A 14,100-nucleotide genomic window follows, 5' to 3' on the forward strand; every position below is an offset into this window, starting at 1 on the left:
TTTAATAATTGTGTAGCATTTCCCATTCTATGAAGCATGTTCACCTACTGCATATTTATTGAAGGGAAGTGGAAAGAAAGTGAGCAAGTTACATCTGATGTTGGCTGAGCCTGTTTCTATATCTGTCTACCCCAAGGAATGAGGAGGGCGCCCTTCTCTGTATAGTTCTGTGATTCCTGTGAGTGCACATGAGTGCATCAGCAGTATTTCCCGGGTATGTTCTAGGTGCGATCACAGAGATCTCTGTATTGTTTTAATAGATTTTACTTTTTAGAACAATTTTAGGTTTATGGAAAAATTGCTAAAAAAATAGAGTTCCCATACACCTCATCTGTTTCTGTCTTTCTGTTTCTCTCTCTCTCTCTCTCACACACACACACACCTTTTTTTATTTTAACATCTTGCACTAGTGTGGTACAACTGTTACAACTGATTAATCAATATGTGGTATATAATATTAACTGAAGTCAAGAGCCAAGCCTAATGTAAACTATTGACTTTAGTTAATATTATATACCACGTACTTTCCAATATATCTTTACATTTCCTCCATGTCTTCTTGATCTCTTTACTCTAAAAGGAAAAGGTGAGCAGCCCAGTGTGCAGCACTTGAAACTCCACAAACTTCATAGGCTTCTTGGCTTGTGGAGCTGGAGAAGCTTATGAGAGGCCAGTGAGTCTATACCATGGTCTCTCCCTGCGAGGCCATTGAGGCCTTGGGGAAAGACCATCCCACAGGTTCCCTCAATACCATGCTCCAGGGGATGACAACTTCTTCCTTCTATCCTCTCATCCCCTGTGGCCTTTGGTTGAGATTTTGCCACACATGCATGCCCCCTGGCCCCAGGGCCTTCTATCTCTTCTTCAGACTTTACAATCTTTACATTCATTTCAATCCCCTTACCAACACTTCTGGAAACCCCAGCGTTGCCACTGTGCTCAAAGCTGAGGGTCCTAAAGGGATGAAATGAATCTAGAGGGGAGGCAAACATGCACATAGGAAATTATAAACCTCGGGGAGGGGCAGGGACAGCGCCATGTACCGGATGCCTTGTGAGTGCATAGGAGAGGCCGCTAGCCCCACTTGGGAGGTAGAGAAAAATCTCCCAGAGAAAGGGACAGCTAAGCCCCTTGGCACACCGTGATTATCTTCTTTTTGTGCACATACAAGCCACTCTTTCCCCACCTTCCAATACAATCTCAGAGCTAAATGGGACTCTAAATCTCAGGCATCTGGTAACTATGAAATCATTCTCCGCCTCAGTTTCCTCAACTGTAAAATGTGGAAAATAATATAACCTACTTTGTAGGGTTGTTGGGAGGTGCTAAAGGAACTAATTTATGTGAAATGCTTAGAACCACACCTGGCACAGAGTACATACTTAAAGGTGTTAGCTATTATCATCATCATTAAATCCAGGCAATTTTGTAATACTGGCTCCCTCCCTGGTATCTCAGATATAGTGAAAATCTACTTGCTTGGTGCTGTTTGCTTTTCTCCACAAGTATGTCACGGTGACATTTTTCATTCTGATTGTTGAATCATCTCCAGTTTGCCACTGAGAATTCCTCTAAGCCCATATTGGCTAATCAGTTCCCTTGGAGCACAGGTCTTTAACCCACCAGAAAGCAGCCTGCCCTGGTATTGTCTAGCTCATGTTTCCAAATCTGTCCTCACGGATTTCATGAGAGCTGGGAGCAGATGCTCTATGGAAAGCCATCTGCAGATTCCCCTCCACCCCCACCTCCCACCAAGCCATCAGGAGAGCAGAGCCATAAAGAAGAACGAAGTTTGTCTGGCATGATTTGTTCTTTGTTAACTTATGATCTTACAGTGATTCGTTTGTTGTTGTTATAAAAAAAGAATATTTATTTAGAATAAAAATACCCAATCTCATACCAGTCAGAATGGCTATTATTAAAAAGTCAGAAAATGACAATGATTCTTATCAACCACACATTTGGCATCTAAGGGCTGACGAGACGTAGGTTTAGTAATTGATCCAGATGCTTGTCTAACATCGGCACGGAATTCACAAGGCAAGGAATTCCCAAGTCCATAAGTCACAGGAGGTCCACAGAAGGCCTGCCTTCTCCTCCATTTTTGTCAAACACTGTCCCAGATGAGCCCCTTCAGTCTCTTAGGAGTCCTCTGACCTCTGTAGTTTCTCACAGGCCCCTAACTTTTGTTTAGCAGTATCAGCTTTGGGTTTTCTGGGTATCTGGAATGGCATTTGGGCAGTGCTACCTACTGATTTAACTTATGGGCACTGAAATTAGACACACCTGGGCTTACATTTCAGTTCTGTCATTTACAGAAGGAAAGTCAGGCAAGACAGTGGACATTTAAGCCTCAGAGCCTTGCCAAATGAGGACATTGACAGCATCTACCTCCTAGTTAGCTGTAAGAATTAAGTACCATGTTGACATAGACTGCTTAGAACGGCACCTGGCATGGTGTCAACACTCAAAACCAGTAGCTGCTCTCACCATTCTGTTATTTCCCCTTCAGTACTCCAAAAGAATTTTAAAATGCCCCCTTCCTCTTAATCTCCTGCAGCACTGCATCATCCTTTAGGGCAGCTTGTGGCCCTGCCATCCGCGTTCTTCTGGCTTTAAAAGAACCAAGAATCCCCTGAGGTTGGAGAAGGCATTTTCTACACTCCTGCCTATCTGGGGTTAGCCCCTGCTGTCTATCTTTCAGGTCCGGGGCACCCGTAGGCACCCATGAGTCACTGTTCTTCTCCATCCCATCATCAGCTCTCCAGGACTGGGCTCCCCTGGACTCCCAGTTGGAATCACCCCAGTGCAGGCTGCCAGCCCTCCAGAGGGACTTCCTTGTGGACCCTCAGGCTGAGAGACCAGTCCCTCTTGACCCTGAACTTACTGAAATCTGGTGTCCTAACAAAAACAGGATAGAGCACCACATGGAGCACTCAGGCATTGAGGCATGATCGCAGTGAACTCCCAAGAATCCTCTAATATCACATTGCACATCTAGCACAGCAGTTCTCAACTGGGCCATCTTGCCCACAGGGGCATGAGACAATGTCCAGAGGAGGCATTTTGGGTTGTCACAACTGGGGGGTGAGGTACTATTGCGTCTTGTGGGTCAAGGCCAGGAATATACTGGGGGGTGGGGTACTATTGCATCTTGTGGGTCAAGGCCAGGAATGTCACACATCCCACAGTGCACGAGCTAGCCCCCATTCGCCCCCATACCATCCCCAGCAAAGAATTATGCAGCCCTAACATCAACAGGGCCAAGGCTGAGAAACCCTGATTTAGGAGAGACATCCCACGAGGCTACAGAACTTAATGTCCTCCAGCTGGTATATGAGACAGTCAGGATTTGACTCAGTCACTCTTGCTGAGTCAGGACATCGAGACCGTTCTGTGTCTGGAGTCCTCTGACAGTCTGGTGGGGCATATGGAGGCTTTCCCAGAAGAATATTTTTAAGTGCATAAAATAAGACCAATAAATTATATTAAACCACAGTTATCAAAACACTTTTGAAAACTAATTCATAACATAATTATATATATATATATATATATTCTGTGAGTAACAAACAACAAGGTCTGCTGCAGGTCTAATTACTATAAATGCAAAGTCATGACAAATTGCATAAGCAATATTTTGAGATATTGGTAAACACTGTAACATGAAATGCAAATATCTGTAGTTTCTTTTAATGACAGAGTTACAGGTCTGGCCAACACTGATTTATTGCCTACGTGATAGGTGAGAGAGGTACTAAATTCAGTGAAAAGTTAGTGAAAATGACGCAGAAGTGTTTCTTGTCCAAGTTCATAGATCCCATGAATTCCATCTGCTGACCTGGGTTAAAACCGTTTGCTCTAAAGGCTATATTCCTAAGGCTTAAGTTGGCTTCCAAACAGACTCAATTTCTCTGCCCTGACAGGCATGCATGTGTTCTGGGTCTTAGGAGCTGTCATTGGCCCCAGAGTCGCCCTTGTCATTTAGCCTGTGGTCAAGTGATACAAGAAAACCTGAATTCACAGCCCACTCCATCATCCACTACCCATTTGGCTTGCATTAGTTACTGAACCTCCGTGAACCTCAGTTTCTTCATCCATGAAATGGAAAGAATACCACTGCTTTGTAGGTTTATTGTGAGAATTAAATAAGACAGCAAACATAAGATACCTAATACAACATTTAGTACAAAAATAAGCATTCAAACTATGAGAAACAAACTTAACTGTTCAAACTCAAAGAATGGACTTAGAGACCCACAGGACAGCAAAGTGAGACTTGTAATGACAGTTTTGCAAGATTGGGTGTTTGACACACAGGCACACCCAGCACAGTTTTAACAAGCAATTTATCCCCTAGTGTGCAGGTCCTTCCCTGCCGTTCTTCATAGGTTGAGTACTACAGGATTACAATTTTCCCAGACGGACGTTGCTATTGATTGTTAGGCAGGGGCTTTAGGTGTTTTCTTTAGGGTTGTCTTGCTGCATTTTGTTGCAGCCCACAATGCATAGCAATCCCAGTTAGCTCAGGAGCTCTTCAAGTATTTGACTTATGACTAAGTAGCTGGACAGACTGATAAGAAAAGACAAAGCGAGCTATTTTGCAGACTAGTAAACTTTTATTTTAGACTAAACTTTTTTGGTTCCGGTGAGGGCAACTAAGTGGGGTGGTGGGGGGAAGGGGAGGCTGACAAGCAGGCATTGGCTATTCAAGCAGGGACCTAGTATTTTCAGTTTCTTTTGTAGTTTGCTGCCCTAAGATGATTTAAGGCACTTTGTCTTGGAAATGGACGGCTGTATACATTACTTCCTTCAATTCCCTCCTCTTTTTCTTTTTACCCCTACTGGTCCCATTTTCACATTTATTTTTGTGTCCTTTAGTCCTTAAATTCATTAAGTACTCCTTTAGTGGCTCCTATTGAGTTAACATAAATGTTGGGATTAAAGGAATTTCTTAGATCTCTCCAACTTTGGTGGCCATGTGGATTTTCGGGGATTTTATGGAATTTGCCAAAGTGAATGGAATGGCCAGTTAAACTAAGGCACAAGTCCCGGTTCAATTGGACAGTAACAGGTTGCAGAGGTTCCTTTTCCCACAATGCCACTAGACATTAGCCGGGGGTATATGAAGAGGCAAGTAGTTGCCTTTGTTTGACTTACCAGTAACATTTAGGATGTGGGTACAAGTTGAGAGTTGAACTCTGCCTCCTGCCTAGAGAGACAAGAGGAGTGGTTTATATTTCCTATGGAGAACGAGGGGATTGCTTTAGGATCTGACCTCCGCAATGCAGGAAAGAGCAATAATAGACTTTTGTAGATCTTATTTCCCCATGCATCCCTGTCCTGGTATGGAGCCAACATACAACGCATTCCTTTGGGACTGGTATCCCTTCCTAGGGGAAACGGAACTACCCGTGCCTGAGGCCGCCCAGCAGAGTGTGCGAAACAGTCACTTTTATTAAGAGCTAGTACCAAAAATTTGACCCATTCAACCCAGGCATTTACATCCCCATAGCCAGTCTTAATTTCTAAAGTTTGCCTTAAGTTAGACACCTTAATTATTTTTACTTTTTTAGGGTTATTGTTTGGTGGGTTAAAGGAAGTAGTGAGACGTGGAGTTACAGTAACCCTGGGTGGGCTCGGAGTGGAGTTGGTGACTAGCCTAAAAGCTAACCGTCCCACGGGATCCCTTCCTGAGATATTTATTCCTAATCCATACCTCCAAGGTTCCTGGTCTAGAGTAGCCGGGTTGTTTATGGTAATTAATATAGGATTGCATTTTAAATTTCTACAGTTAGGTGGTGTAGGGCCCTTATACAAATGTATTTTATTTTTTAAGGGTTTGTTTTTGGAAGAATGACTCACCCAGCCTTGACACTGGGTGGTCCATCAGACCTCATTCCAGTAGCACAGGGCTTTCCCTAACAGCGACCTGTTTCAGGACACAGATATTTGTTTGCTTGTGACAGCTGCCTTTGGTTTTCTAAATTCCCACAATGTAAGACTTGGCAGGCATTGAACTTTATAGTCTGGTCTGGGAGGTGGAGGTTCTAGTTATGTTGACTATTAGTTTGATTGGATATTCCCTATTTTTCACCCCTAGTACTGGGCCCTATTTAATATTTAGGTCTCCTTTTACCGCTCATGTAAATATATTCACCCCCAATGATGGCGCCTGCTTATAGCTTCCTTCTAGGTTTTCCTTAGAGTTAGCTTTAAAGGTTCCTTAGGTGATTTATACACTTCCCATCTACCCTTTTCCCTTCTCCTTCCGGGGGTTCTTTTTTCAGTTTTTTGATAAACAGTGTTTCCAAACTGCTGAATCAAAAGAAAGGTTTAACTCTCTGAGATGAATGCACATGTGTCTACCCCATTCAGCTGTTCGTACGTCTGTCTTAGTGATCAGGAGCACTTGACAGGAAACTTCCCAGCATGGCTGGAGCTTGTCTTCTTTCCAAGTCTTAATTAGCACCGAGTTCCCAGGCTGGAAGTGGTGAGCTGTAAACTTAAGAGGCGGGGTTTGAGTTAGAAGTTCTTTTAACCTAAGGGATGACAGGGTGGAGGATATGGCCAGTATATAATTTCTTAAAAATTAGTCTTTGGTTTCCACAGTAGGAAGGTTAGTAGTCCTGCCTAAATACGGGAAAGCTTTGAAATGGCCTTAACCCAGGAGGTCTTCTTCTGGTAGTCTGTTTTTTAACTACCTTTTTGTTCATTCTGTGGCAGTTTACACAACCCCTGCACACTTGTTTAGCAAGTGTATAAATCTCTATACACCCCTAATTCTTGAGTATTGCATCATACATGGTCTGGGGACCCCAATGACTTCCCTTATGCAGTGTAGACATTGATTCTCTTATTATGGGTTTGCTTATTATTTCTCTCCCATCAGGGAGCATCCACCTCCCATCCTTAGTTTGAGTGGCCCCGATTTTGCCCAGTTTTTCCTCCTCCTCCTTAGAAAATTGAGGTTTTAATGCCATCTTAGGGATACCTGGGATCAGGCTAAACAGTTTAACCTCTTCCTTCACAGAGCCTTGCTTAGCAGCTTTATCCACAAGCCTGTTCTCTAGAACTTCTATAGTGTTTCTTTTCTAATGGCCATTTACATGAACTATGGCTATCTCTGCTGGAAGCAGGAGGCTTTTTAGAACTTATTTGACCAGTACCCTATGTACCAATTTTATCCCCCTGCCATTTTTTAGGCCCATTTTGTTCAGATCTTTCCAAAGGTGCATATGTACCGTGGGTAATTGTTATTCTTAAGGGAAGTCAGGAGCTGAATAATACTTTCTGCAAGATTCTAGAGAGCTAAAATAACGACCTATGGTGTCTGCTTGATGTCCATCACATCATCCGTTTCTCACACCTGGTCAAGTTGCTTTTCATGATTTCTGCACCAGTCCTTCCTTTTCCCTTTCCTGTTATCCACATATAAATCCCTGGAGGGCCTTTTACCCCCAAAGATACAGGTTAACCTGTGTGTGTCTCCTATACCTGCATATCTTTCCTCTGGGAAGGTCTAATCCTTATGACTGGAGCTCAGCCACTCAAAGCACAGCTCATCCAGATTCTCAGCGGTAGGTCTGAGGCTTTGGTTTTTAGGTAGTGATTTCTGTTTTTCTTTTTTTTTTCTTTTGAGACAGAGTCTTCCTCCGTCACCCAGGCTGGAGTGCAGTGGTGCAATCTTGGCTTATTGCAAACTCTGCCTCCCGGGTTCAAGCAGTTCTCCCACCTCAGCCTCCCAGGTTCAAGCAATTCTCCCACCTCAGCCTCCCAAGTAGTGGGGATTACAAGTATGCTCCACCATGCCCAGCTAACTTTGTATTTTTTAGTAGAGACGGGGTTTTGGCGTGTTGGCCAGGCCGATCTTGAACTCTTGGCCTCAAGTGATCCGCCCACCTCAGCCTCCCAAAGTGCTGGGATTACAAGTGTGAGCCACCGCACCCAGCCCAAGTTCTGATTTTCTGTCTTCAATTTTTCTAAACTCCGAACGGTATCCCTGTCCTCCATGCTTGGATGCCCCTCTTGCCCGAGTTTATCCAAGCTCCCTCCACTCCTAGTGTGGGCCTATCTAGGTTTTCTTTAACTAACTCAAAAAGTTATGTTAAATTATTTTCTTTTTTTTTTTTTTAATTGACAGAGTCTCACTCTCTCACCAGGCTGGAGTGCAGTGGCGCAATCTCGGCTCACTACAACTTCCACCTCCCAGGTTCAAGTGGTTCTCCTGCCTTAGCCTCCAGAGTAGCTGGGCCTACAGGCATGCACCACCATGCTCAACTAATTTTTGTATTTTTAGTAGAGACAGGGTTTCACCATGCTGGCCAGGATGGTCTCAATCTCTTGACCTCATGATCTGCCCACCTCAGCCTCCCAAAGTGCTGGGATTACAGGCATGAGCCACCACACCTGGCCTTCTTCTTCTTTTTTTTTCTAATTGACATGGGGTCTCACTGTATTGCCCAGGCTGGTCTTGAACTCTTGAGCTCAAGCAGTCCTCCCACCTTGGCCTCCTAAAGTGCTGGGATTACAGGCATGAGCCACCATGCCCGGCCTGGTTATGTTAAATTAAATCCAATCCGAGCCCGTGTCCAGTGAGTGTGAGGCTCCTTCTAGCCTGAGTTGAATGTAACATCACTGAGAAAGATGTGCCACAAAAGTGTCTTATATCCTGAGGAGGAACCCAATTGTGAGGCCTCCTTCTGTGGGGTCTGGGACCTTCATTACCCTTGCTTCTCTCTCAGGAAGTCTCTATATGACAGTGTTTTCTTAAGTGCGAGATGTTAATACATGTTGGATAAAAGAAGGGTTCTGTGGGAAACTTTGGGAGATAGTTTCATTGACCCAATCAGGTTTCTTCATCGAAGGGCTTCTCAGAGTATTTAACATGGTAATGGTAATGCAGGGTCTCCCACATGTTATGGACTGAATGTATCGCGCCCCCCCCACCCAATTTATATGTTGAGATTTAATCCCCATAATGAGGGCATTAGGAGGTGAGGCCTCTGGGAGGTGATTAGGTCATGAGGGTGGAGCCCTTGTGAATGGGATTACCAACCTTTTAAGAAGAGAACAGAGAGCTCCTTTGCTCTCTTTCCACCATGCAAGGATAGAAGTCGGCTGTCTGCAGCCCAGAAGAGAGCCCTCACCAGAACTCAGTGGTGCTGGCACTCCAGCTTGGAGTTCCAGCCACCAGAGCTGTGAGAAATCAATGACTGTTGTTTATAAGCCACCCAGTCTATGGTACTTGGTGGCCTGAACTAAGACAACTAGGGAGCCTCTTCTCACAGGGCATCCCAGGCCCCTCTGGGAAATGCTAACCCAGGACCAGAGGGGGACTGGCCATGAGGCCACCAGAGCCCGCACCTCATGGCCCCACACCCAAAACTGGCCTTTCTGTGCCTCAATGCATCATACTTGAGGGCTGGCTGGGAGGCCACAGTGGCCCCAGTAGGGCACATTGCCCCAGCAAATGTCACACACCACTCCCCAGCAGGGTCCTAGGACTACAGATGCACCCCACCTTCAATGGCAGGGCTCCCACGTGTTTCTGGGGGGCCTCACTCACCAAGGCTCCACACGCTTCAACTCCAGGAGGAAAGAGCCAATAAGACCCTGCTCAGCATCCCACTCAGAGGTCATCACGACCAGGTCCCATAGCCACTCTGTCCCCTACCCCAGGACTGGAGCAGCAGAGGCAGGTGAAGGGCAAGTGCCCATGTGGGCAAGGCTGTGACTGAGCTGACGCAGCTGAGGGGGAATTGAGGGACAAAGGCCTGGGAGGCTGATCAGGAGCTCACATAGCTGAACAGAGAATGGCTGAGGTGTGACATTACCAATGCCAAGCAAAGAAGCCAACAGATGCACGTTTTCAAACTACCGAGGGCCAACCAAACTAGGGCCAACCATGTTTACAGGAAAGATAGAATTACCTTTTTTTCTCCCTATAGAAAATGATAATACAAAATTATTGTCCTATGAAGAAATCAGAGAACATACAGCCAAAACATGCAAGACGAAAACATTATAGATGAGTGGCAGCAGAGGATCAATAATAGTTTATAAAATATATTTTTATTCTTTTCTGGGTTTTTGTGATGTCTATGTTGTCAACTTTCAGCTTTTTGAAATGTATAATTTGCTGTGATTTCTCATTCTGAATAAATCTTCATTTCTGTATTAATGTTGCTTGTAGCTTTACGTTCTTTTTCTTAAAGAGGACCCCCCTCCAAAACTGTGTTCTCACCCCACCCAACCCTGGCTGAGAGGCAGCGGATGGTCTGGGTGACCTGCGACTCCCTTCCAGTGCTGTCATTTTATCAGCCTCTATAAAACCCAGGTGTCAGGAATGCAAGCCTGATAATAAAGTGATAATAAGGACTAACATTTGTGGAGTCTATCATGTTTTCACAGCACTTTCATTCCATTATCTCCTTCAACTCTCCTAACAACTCCAGGGTAGGTCTGTAAATAGGCCATGGGCCTGAATAATACATTCGGTTTTTTAGAAGAAGGGAAGGGAGAGGGTAATAAAATCAACATGCTGCATTTTCTCCATGGGCTGACGTGTCCCTCTGGCCTTTGCTAGTGCCGCCCCCACTCTCCTCTTTCAGCCTGGGTTCCTCTGGGCTCCCACGATGGCCTCAAGGGCACCATGTGCTCAGTTAGCTGTTGCCACCATTTATCTAGTTTGTTTATTTACTAGACAAAGGACATTCTCTGGTGAGGCCAGGAGGCCTGGTTTCTGGGCCTGGGTCTGTCATGAAAGGCATGACCCTGAGCAGGTCTCTCCCTCTCTGATCCTAAGTCCTCTCTCACTCCTTTCCCCGACCCCCACCCTCACCTCCCTCACTCTCCCAGGCCCACCAGATGGAGCAGGTTAGAAGAGACTGGATAACTTCCAGCTGAAACAGCCCCTAGGGTGAGGACCCCTAACTCCCTCTCTGCAGATGTTTCAGGGCATGAGCTCACTCTGCCCTCAGAAGGGGCCATGCACCAGCTCACCGGGAGCAGCACCTGCCTGCCAGGCCTGCTGTGTGCTCAGTGTGGTGAGACATACCCCAGAGAGAAAGCGTCCAGAGCCAGACTGAACCGTGCATGGGGCCACAGTTAGTGCTGAGGGTGTAGCCGGTGGCTCTCTACTCTCCCTCAGCAGAGACAGCGGAGTCTGTGAACTGACTCCAGGGGACACAGACACCTGCACAGCTTGTTCCGGAAATGACAACGGCAGCATGAACAGACTGACCAAGCTCTCTCCTCCCTCTCCCAGGCAGGGGGCTGATGAGGGGCTATAGGACAGTTCCAAAGATGAGGGCTAGGTGGATCCACACCATGGAGCCAGCCCTGGGGATCCCAGAGCTGGTGGGAATGGACAGAGCCCTGAGCCAGAGGCCCGGGTTCTGGCTGCCTGTGGGAGTCTGCCTCCCACTCCTTCCCCCACACACAAGCACAGAATGCCCACTGTGCCCAGGAGCTGCATTACCCAGTGCCTCCATTCTTCACACCTACCCACTGGCCAGGGCCTGACCACAGTCCCATCTGGCCCACTTCCCTCCCAGATCACCACATTGTCCCGCTCCCACTCCTTCCGTTAGCTTCAACTCCTGAAGGCTCCCCGTCACCCTCCCCTCCCCATCCCTGCTCTGCCCAGGGACTCAGAGAGCCCCCCACTGCGCTGGGAAACGGAGTACAGCCTGCAGCACCTGGAGCTCCTCATTCAGACAACAGAGGAGGCAGAGGCCAGTGCACAGCCAGCACCCAGGAGAAAGGAGCTGACCTCGCTGAAGAGCATCAGAGGAATCCCCGAAGGACAGCGGCTCCTAAACTCGATTCCATATGACCTGGACAGCCCAGACTGGGAGCGGTAGGAAAGAAGAGTGAGGGATCAGTGGGGGAGTGAGAGGGGAGTCACGGAGAGCAGAAAGCTGGAGGAGGAGGGAAAAAGGGAGGGGAGGTGGTATATGGAGAAGAGGTGGAACCTGGCAGGAGAAAGAGCCCCCACCACCCCAGGGCTGGCCTGCAACCTGGCACTCTCAGAGCAGACAGACAGGTACCCTGGGCCCCACCTCGCCACCTGCACACCTGCTCAGCATGTTGGTCAATCCCTGTTCCCAAGCATGATCACCAAGGCAGCACCATGCTTCATGACTCAGGCGGCATGGCTGGGAGGCTGATTCCCTGCCAAGTCCCCTCTGAATGCTGATTTGGCTGGAGGGAGAGACACAACCCTCTCCTACTGGACTCCTCAAAGGTCAGATAGAGCCTGGCCCATTACTGTCTCTATTGATTTTCCTTCTCCCCAACCCCACAGGCCAGGGCAGTCTAGTGCTTCATAAAGGAGCCAGGAAGGCAGCTCGGGTGTAGGAAGAGCATGGGAGGGGGAGTCAGGAAAAGGACTCCTACCATGGTTCAGCTGTCTGGGCCTCAGTTTCCCCATCAGGAGAGAAGAGAAGTGAACACTGATGGCTCCTAGGGTCCCTCTGGCTCTGATATTCTCTGCTTCTACTTCCTTCAGTGTGTGCTCCATATGAGCACAAGGAACATAACATGGCCCAATTGGCTCAGAGTATAATTTCTGAGTCTCTGAACGCCTGCGTGCCACAAGGAGCAAGCTGTTAGGTCTGGGAGCTCTGGGTGATGATGAAGAAACATGAAGGATGAGCATGGAGAAAGAGTCATGTGTCGGCTGAGCTGGGGTGGCCAGGCATAGTGTAGGACCAGCCTGGTGCCCGTCACACTGGGTCCTCCCATGGCCTGAGGGAAAATCCAGGGCTGCTTTGGGAGGAGGCATCCCACTTGGATGTTGGCAAAAAAAAAAGCATTGCCTCCAGCCCTCCCGTGTAAGCTAGTTTCCTCATTGGTAAAATGGTCAAAGCAAACCATTTTGAAAGTACAGTATTTTATTTTGTTTATTTGTAATTTAGTATTTAATTTTTGTATTTTTAGTAGAGATGGGGTTTCACCATGTTGGCCAGGCTGGTCTCGATCTTCTCACCTCAAGTGATCCACCAGCCTCAGCCTCCCAAAGTGCCGGGATTACAGGCATGTGCCACCGCACCCGGCCGAAAGTGCAGTATTTAACAGTCTGAACAGGATACTTTGTCTGCAAAGATCTGAGAAAGAGAAAGTGAGAGGAGGAATTGACTGTGGGCTGACTCCTCATGGTGCCACTGTGGGACTCCCTGACGTTCACTATCTTGCAAAATCCAATGATCCAATGATGTCACTGGAGGTCCTGTGACTGGGTCAAGCCCACCCTGCTGTACTTGAATTCAACTTTTCCTGATTCTAGACCCATCTCTGTCAGCCTTAAATGGGCAAAAAGTGGCAAAAGTTCCTGTGAATTGGCAAGACCTGGGCTGTCCTATCTTCCTCATAAAGCTGAACTCAGGCTGGGTTCCCAAGGCGCCTAGAGGAAGGCATGTCATGCCAGCCTGGCACCAGGGCACAGGAGGTGAGGCGAAGGGCTCCTGTGTTAGCTCTCCTTGATCATGTATTTATTTGACAATATTTTTGGAGTGCCAGGGATTGTGAGAGATCCGGGGATTCAGGGTAAACAAGAGTGACAAGGACAGCCCTTAGATCACTTAGACAGCAGAGGAGACAAGCCAGGGCAAATGCAGCCATACACCAAGCATGATGGTAGGGGACAAACGGTTTGCCCACGGAGGCTCCACCAGGGTCCCCAAGCCTTCTGCCAGCTGCCGGGGGCCTTGTGGCCATGTTGAGGAGGGTGGGCTTCATCTCTAGGGCAGCAGGGAACCATAGGAGGGTTTTGGGAGCTCCCCCAATGCACAGTGTGGCATGAAGCAAGACTGGGGAAGGGAAGCCGCGAGGGGGCTGTGCTGAGAGGCATTGTGGCTGGGCAAGGCATGTGGGAAAGGGACTGGACTGGAAAGATAATCTGCAGGCAGCACTACGGGCTATTTTGTTTGATGCCTTGGGGCACAGAGGAGCAGGCCAAGAGTTTTTCCCAGTGCATGGCTGGAGCAGTGGGTGGTGGGCATCAGTCACGGTGATTGGGAGCAGCAAGTCTTGGGGTGGCCACTTTGCATTTTGAGTTTGAAGAACCTGAAAGACTTAGCAGTGAGAATAAGAAGA

This window comes from Pan paniscus, chromosome 1 (genome assembly GCF_029289425.2).
Source record: "Pan paniscus chromosome 1, NHGRI_mPanPan1-v2.0_pri, whole genome shotgun sequence".
NCBI classification, from domain to species: domain Eukaryota; kingdom Metazoa; phylum Chordata; class Mammalia; order Primates; family Hominidae; genus Pan; species Pan paniscus.